The 8,293-nt window shown below is 40.8% G+C and overlaps 1 protein-coding gene across 2 annotated transcripts in view; it reads left to right on the top strand.

Moving 5' to 3' along the window:
- The first annotated feature begins 7,498 nt into the window (after positions 1 to 7,498).
- ARMC10 (armadillo repeat containing 10) overlaps positions 7,499 to 8,293 on the top strand; it is a 9,433-nt gene continuing 8,638 nt past the window's right edge. The window contains exon 1 of one of the 2 annotated variants that reach the window (XM_014964019.1): positions 7,499 to 7,628. The gene's annotated coding sequence lies outside the window, so the exon portion shown is untranslated. The remainder of the gene's footprint in view (positions 7,629 to 8,293) is intronic. The other variant, XM_014964018.1, reaches the window with a different exon arrangement.

The raw sequence follows: 8,293 nt of genomic DNA, 5'->3' as shown, positions 1-8,293 counted from the left end.
TATATATACACAGAAGAGAAAATTATGTAATGCATTTTCACAGCTGCTCTGGAGCCTTAATCGAAAGGTATGGCTACATACCTCAGAAGAGCTGTCATTCTTTTCGATATTTTAATATCCGGATTCTGGTTTTCATGTGCACAGTCTTTATGTATGTGAGATCTGATTCTTTGTGACAGCTGAACATGTAACTGTGAGCGTGCTGTGACCTTAAAAAAGAGCAGCCTAGGCGGCCAGCTTAAAATGTCACTAAATTCTGAGCTCATGGTTTGAATCTCAAAAAATCAAGGCTCACGGATTAATATAAAATAAACCGATTTCTCCCAAGCTACAAAAAAAAGGAATGATAGTATCAATATTGATTGTTATAAACTACCAGAAAGATTAGACTATTTCAGGGTTTTTAATGAAGAAAGGATGCTAGTACAGACCTCAGAATTCCTGAAAATCTGAATAATTATTTATTTATAGGTATGCAAAGTTTGATAGATATGGTCGCGTGTAAGCTTTAATACTATCTTATATATATACATATATAAATACACACACACTGTCATATAATACTACCTTTTATATACTATATTATTGTAGTGTATATTTTTAGGAAAGAGAACATTAGGAGGTGGCACTGTAGATCAAATTTTGGTCATTCTGATACTCATACAGTAAATGGATCTCTCTCCCTGGTTTAGTGGTGTTTATGCTTATATGGGAAGAACATTCCCTTTTGAGTGCACTGCTTTTGAAGAAAATGTTCTTACTACAGATTCTTCCTTGACTTGTATCAATTTCTTCGTAATCAGAGGTCTGAGTATTACGACTCCCAAATTCTTTAGCAGTTATACTGCTGCTGCCGCAAAGGGCCCATATCTGAATCATTTGGTAGCAGAAGTTCTCTGGTTATTGAATGAGACAGTACTAAGAAAATGGCACAGACTAAACCCACTGATGGACCTATGTCAAAATAAACCAGTCTCACGTCCATGAAGACCGTATGCACCACCAGTGGAATCCATAACATCAAGAACAACTAAAGTATGCTGTATTTTTGGTGAGTAAGGTCTGTAAACTATGTACATGGTTAAGCTTACAGATTCAAGTTTCCTGTTACATCAGTGGCATTATGCACATGCTTAAAACTAAGTATCTGCATTTGGTTTTTAGACTTCATTGGATAAAAACTTATTTTTGAGTTCACTATGGTCCATACTATTTTAAGAAAATAAAATTAATACATTTTAGCAGTAGTTCCAATGTATCCCTCAATGGCAATTATTTTCAGTAACCAACCTATAATTTAGCTAAACTGGCCTCTGCAACTGAAGGCCCCACAACCAGTAATTAACAATTCTGTTCTTTTTCTAAAATACTGCCACAAATCAATCTTCTTGTTTCTGGGTAGAATTATCTTCTCTTCTAGAAGTAGCATATCAACAAGCTTTCACTCTCTAAAGTTACATTTTGTAAGGATACAAAAATACCAAAAAAGTGCAACCTTTTAAACAAATTGATTTAAACAAATTGAATAAAAATCTTTGGAAAGAAATCTTTCTCTAACCCACTGTGCCCTTGTAGCAGATTCCTCTCCTCTTGCTTTCTGGCCTAGCAGTTTTTTCTGTCTTAAGGAGCTGCATAATGTGCATGCAGTCTTCTCTGCATTTTTAAGAAAATTAAATTGCTTTTAAATTTCATGCAGCACGGAATTTAATTCATACTGAATTAACACTTCCCATCTCCTTCCTGTACAAAGGTCTCACTTCTCCCCACAGAGTTTTTGCCTTCAGGCATCCTTACTGTTATGAAATTTTTTTCATATTTTTTCTTATCTTCTTATTTGCTAACACTACAATCTGAGTAGAAGTTCTTCTCAATATTTAAAGTCTTCTTGCAGCTTAATCCTGATGATATCCTAAAACATCAGTCTTGATTATTGCACAGCTGTGACACATACAAATAAAACTGCATTCTTGGATGAAGTCCAGTTAGTAAAAACAGAGAACTGTTTATCTTTGCCTCTGCCCACTTTTCACTACCATCACTTTCCGTGGTGTAGCTGGATAGTTCACATCTACATCTTGCTATTCAGAATCTGCTCTGGCATCTATGAGCCAAAATCACCAAAATTCTGACTGCACAATCTCACCATCCACTTAGATTTAATTTTCCCAAACCATGGGCTTTCACCTAGGCACTCTGTGGACAGAAATACTTTCTTCATTTTCTAATGTCTGTATTGGTTCTGACTTGTTATTACTGTAATACAACTGATCTATATAAATATAAAACCAAATTTTTAAACTAGGAAATACCTGAAGCACAAGCCACATGTTTGATGCATTGAGAAAATACAAGAATATAATGGTTTACTCACTGTACAAGCTCAAATGATGCAGTACTACTTTCCTTTCAAGACATGGACTCTTGCTATTATTAAATTAATGTGGAGCATGTGCTGGAATCCTTTTCAGGAAACATGGTGGGAGGACAAGGGAAAAGAAGGCGGCCCTAAATCAAAACCATGTGGATATAGAACAAAAGCCATGCACAACATACACACCAAAAAAAAAGGCACCCTGTCAAGTGGGCTCTCACTCTGTAGAGGCAGAGAGCAGGGCAGGCAGGCAGAGGGAACAGCCTGGGAACTTCTGCATGCAAGAGAGGCCTTCCCACATGCTAATTAGAATACTATGTAGAAACAGAATCAGACTATAATGTAAATAGGAAGGGATCTCTGAAGGTTGTTGAAAAGAAGTTGTGGATGCCCCATCACTGGAAGTGTTCAAAGTCAGGCTGGACAGGACCTGGAGCAACCTGAAAGGTGTCCCTGCCCAAGGCAGGGTGGTTGGACTAGATAATCTTTGAAGGTTCCTTCCAAGCCAAATCATTCTATTATGCCATGATTCTATGATTCTAAGTTAAGACCAATATGAAAATGCAAAGAAAAATATTTCTGTATGCACAGACACAACAAAAGGCAACTGTCTTCAGTTTAGACACCTTGAATATTTATAACCACTAATCAACACACTGATTCCAACCTTGGCATCTCTTCAATCTTCTTGACAAAAAATGTAATTTTTTTTAATATATTAATGGTCGACTATATAGATATTATAAGTACATCACCTATCATTTTCATTAATGACAAATAATATTATTTTAAATAATTTACAGGGAGTTAAATGGCTTTCATCACAAATTTCTCTATGGACAAATTTCCCAAAGCCAGTCCCAACGTTGGTCAGCTACTCCCTCTGCTGGATTATACCAGTACGTGTCTGCCACAGGAATGACATTTTTTATTATTTCAAGTATTTTTTACTCCCCCCTCACTTTTCAAACTGACACAACCAAGTTTTTTTTTACTTTGGATGCTCTGAAGGGTCTCCAACACAGGAAATCCAAACTATTCAACCACATACTGGAGTGCAAGGCCTCTGTTTAACATTTGAGAATTCCTTTATAAAATTTTAATAAAGAAGGAATTGTAACACCTGGTCTTGCAATCCTCATTCAAGTACTCTTAAGTAATGCTTGGGCCAGCTGTAAAACCAGAAACAATTAAGCTGAATCTGTAAAAGTCTGGGTATTTCTATTAGACTTCTACAAGACTCTCACCAAACTGAAAGAGGCCATCAACAATTTTTCTCAACCTATAATTTTTACTTATTCATAACATTAAACAGCCAAAAGTATACTCATGCATCTAATGATCATTCATCACATATCATCAAAACCTCCAGCTAACCAAATACCAAACAAGTATTAAAAAAAAAAAAAATCAACAGAACTGCTACGATGCAACTAAATTATGAGGCTAGAGTTAAATATTTAGGTCAGGTTTTTATATGAACTGCTTCTATTCATCAATCTGAAAAAGCTCATCTGTTGTTTAAAAGTTCGCAAAGGAAAAGTCCTAAAATCCTGCAGCATTCAGTTTAAAGCTCAGTAACAGAAGAACGCTTTTTAGCCTCCCTTCCTTTAGCAACTGTTAAAAAACCATACATATCTACATATATATATTCTCATTCCTTATTCATGTATGAAGGAGAGCTACTGAGAATCAGCATATTCATCATCTGAATAAAACATTTGATACTGGTATCCATCAAGTTTTACAAACGTTCCAGCTGTAATATTTTTTTTGTCATTGACTTGACCTCAGTACACAGGGCAATAGCTTTGTTGATGCTAACAGACATTTTCTAAATGGTAACTTTTTTATTTTCAGTTTATTTCCAATACCAAAAGAACAGCATGACTGGTTGGCATGGATGATGGCTATCAACTGTGCCTTAGAAAATATTCCCTAAGAGGACAAAAAAGCATCCATGTTTTTTCTACAAAGTTTTTCAAAGCAAAAAGTTTCAAGATCTAAGTTCTCTGCCTCAAAAATCAGGTAATCTAAACATAACTTATTCATTTTTACCAAAAAATTCTTAACAGTGGCATATTTTCATCATTTTATCTTGCTCCTAGTCCTGGACAAATCAACACAGCACCTAAGCAATTTATTAGAGATACAACAAGCTTTAAACTTAATGATTCTCCCAAACTCCATAGGCTGTCCAGAATCAGTTGCTGCCTTTGGGTGTAGTTTTGTTAACAACTCCTGTTGTTTACTTGGAAACCTTCATAACGTGCAATGTTTCTCCAAAAGCACCAATTAAAATCGAGAGACCGTATGTTTTCCTGTTGAATATCAAAAAAGCCAACTAAATAGGTTCTACCACAACTCTTTCCTGTGTATCTTAGATAAAAGCCCTTGACCTTGATTTGTTTTGACGTGTTGTGACTACTGCCTTTCCCCGCTCACTAGTACTGATCTCACTGGTCTTTGTGGTTTTCATGCCCGCTTGTGTCTCCTAGGTCCATTTGCTGACTCTCCACCAGCTTATAAGGCACTTGGGCAGGGAACATCTTTTGATAAAAAAGTACAGCACCTAGCACAACAAAATATCCTCAGTCATTACCTAGGTTTCTAAGCATTAGGATGATGATGACTATTACAAGAAGTAATATGTGAGATCAATATTTTAAAAAAATTACCAAGAAAGATAAGGATTTTGTTGTTTTGCTTTTTTGCTACAAGTGTGTCATTTCCCTGCCTCACACCTGTAGTGCTGAAGATGTGCTGTACATTCAAACTACATTACCATTTATACATTTTAGCTATCCTGTAACACCTTGCTTAGATGTCAATATAGTGTTATAAATACTACATGTTATTATTTCACATCCACCTGCAGTAAGAGACCGCACCCTAAAACCAGATGCATTTTGCAAAGACAGTAGAAGCCCCCCATCCCAGGAGGAGTCCTAGCAGGGTGGGCAGCAGCCCAAAGCAGCGAAGTAACAGTGATAATGAAACAGATGCAAAACTGTGACAAAACTGTTGTCAGCTTTGTCTCTTCTGGATCCCCAGAAAGTCTGGTCTCACTGCTGCTATTCCTGTGAGGGGGAGAGGAGGAAAAGAGGAGGGTGTACAAACCACATGATGAGGCCAGGACCGGCCACGACCCTCAGCATTCCACTAACCCAGAGCATAAAGCCTGGCTACTCTCAGAGGCTTCTCCCACCCATAGCCCCATTCCTCTTCCTGCCACTTCAGCCATTTATCCCTCACAGCAAAATTCATTCCGTTCATAAGGCAGAAAAACCTTAAGCCAGCTCTGCACCCATGTTTAATTTTAAGACTGTAAGATTACAGCTGCTAGCAACAGTGGAAGTCATCACAGGCATGGTGTTTGCAGGATTCTATGATTCTACAATTAACAGTTTGCCTGACTTTTTAAGCACACTTTTTAAAAATAAATCTGGATGAGAACTGAAAGAGGGAAATCAGACAGGAATTAAAGACTCAGAAACAGCAGGGAATCCCAAATTATTTGGACATGATTATTCGGACTCCAACTGTGTTTGGACCACGTCCAAATTACAACCTAATCCTAAAAAGACTTAAGCAAATAGCCATTTTAGAACTCTATATCCTTAACTTTGAGACGGCGTGTATAAATGTTCATAGGTCTTAGCTTAGCTTTGATGTCCCTTAATAGAGGGACCACTATCATCTCATTTATCTTCACACCAAGCACACTGTAACTTCATAAAGAAATCAAAATGCAATGAAATGAAATAAGAAATATGGCTAGATATCAGCAAGCACCAACCTCTAGAAAACAAGAAAAAAAATCACAAACAAACAAAAACCAAGGAAAAAAGGTCTTACACAGGCTAATTCTTAACTGGTTCTTTCTTCTAAGAAAGACCCTTTAATCCTAACCTAAATTCTTTCATGTTTAGTTTATTAACTTAATGCCACTGTTGCTACAAAAGTATTTATAACTTTTGCTTGGAAATGTAAATATGGGCTATTTTTGAAGTGCTGAATCAAGAAATGCACCTCACGCAGATACATCTTATCTTTTGTTTTTCTGTGCTTAAAAAAAAAAGAAACTGATCAAGAGACAGCCTCTCAGGAGAGGTACTCAGTCTGCGTGGCAGTGCTGCTCTATAATTATTCTAATTGGCTCAAGATTTCTTTATTAATGTTTCCATGGAAATCCTGGCTGTAATAGCTGCTTGCAAACGGAGTCTATTTTTGGTGGCTTAAAAGTATCAGGATGTCTCTTAAACTTGTATTTGTGCATTGTGCCTTTCTTTGTTTTAAGGAAAGTGAAAAACAGCTGCTGCAGATGCTGAAACAGGCAGGGGCGAAGGTGACAAACAGGGAGAAAACTGAAGAAATACAGAGAATCAGGTGAAAAACCTAAACGCAAACCCACCAACTCTGTTTTCCCCCACAGCCCTTCATGATGTGGTGGACTGTTTTGTCCTCTAACATTTCATGGAAGTTTATTTACTCCTGGGCCACCAACATCTAAAATGTGGTCCACCACCATCTTTACCCTTGACAGGCCATAAAAAAACCTACTGATTGTAGCCTCAGTGCCCAAAAAGGAAGGAAGTATCCAGCCACTGCATGTCTCAGAGTCTCTAGATGAAATATAATACTTCTGTAATTAAAAACCTTAACAGATCTAGGGAAGATATCAATGCTTCCCCGGATTCTAGGGAAGATGTTCACTCCATTTGCCTTCGTGTCAGTCACCATCTGAGTTTAAACATGGATTAAGAAGCAGAATTACCTTGTTCCATCTTGTGCCTATTTTTGAAGTTTTCACAGTTACTGGAAGCAAGTCATTAACAGAAGGTGTGGAGGGAGAACGGGGCCCACGCCAGCAGCGGGCAGCGTCAGGGGTGTGAAATACCCTGGCCATCGCTGAGGTACCAACCCGCCGGCAGCCGGGCGCTGCTGAGGGGCAAATATCCCTCACACGAACACCACGGGGGAAATTGTGGCCCCCACCGGCTCCAGTGGGGACCGGGGCGGCGGATCTTTAAGGGCCAGGGGCGGCTGAGGGGGCTGCCTCCCTCACCCCGCGACGCGCTCCCCTCAGGGAGCCCGCCACACCGGGGACGGCCCTTCCCGCCTTTCCCGGCGCCTGCGCAGAAAGCGGGGCGGCGGGCAGGGGATGGCCGGGGGTCCCGGGCCGGGAAAGGCGGCGGTGTTGGCGGGCTTTGCCGCCGGTGCCCTCGTAGGCGTTGAGGAGGTTGTGGCAGCCAAAGTAAGCGCGGGGGAAAGGGGGCTGAGGGACGTCATGGCGGCGGCAGTCGCGCAGCAACGGGCTCAGCGGCCTGGAGCTGCCCGGGCCGAGGCGGCCGGCGGCCTCCGCCATCCTGAGAGGCATCTGAGTATCTACTCTAAATCTCCCCTCTTCCAGTTCGGAGCCATCGCCCCTCGTCCTGTCACTACATGCCCTTGTAAAAAGTCCCTCTCCAGCTTTCTTGTGGGCACCCTTCAGAGGTTGCTTATATATATATACACACACAAATATATACATATACACATATATATAAATGTTTATTTCATTAGAACTTTAAATTGATCTTTAGGGGGGTTGAGTGTGTTCTAATTACTGCCTTTAGACTAGCTCAGCAGCTATAGAGAAGCGCGGTTTTGTTACCCCCGGTGCCCGGCGGCAGCAGCCCTCCCTCCCGCGGGGGTGCCGGGACTGGCGTTTGGGGGCGCGGGTTCCTGTTCCCGTCACAGCAAAAGCCTCGGCACCCGGGGGTCCCCGGGCAGGGCAGAACCGAGGGACGGGGACTGGGACGGGCCGCGCCGGATGGGGCGGCGGCTTCCGCGGGCGGCCGGGGGAGATGGGGGAGCCGCGGCGAACGGCGGCGAGAGCGGCGGCCATGGTGGTGGTGGCGGCGGGAGCCTGTGGCGGCT

Source organism: Calidris pugnax, unplaced genomic scaffold (assembly GCF_001431845.1).
Source record: "Calidris pugnax isolate Ruff unplaced genomic scaffold, ASM143184v1 scaffold44, whole genome shotgun sequence".
NCBI classification, from domain to species: domain Eukaryota; kingdom Metazoa; phylum Chordata; class Aves; order Charadriiformes; family Scolopacidae; genus Calidris; species Calidris pugnax.
Note: the sequence above shows the minus strand (reverse complement) of the source record. Positions and strands in the feature narration are given on the sequence as shown.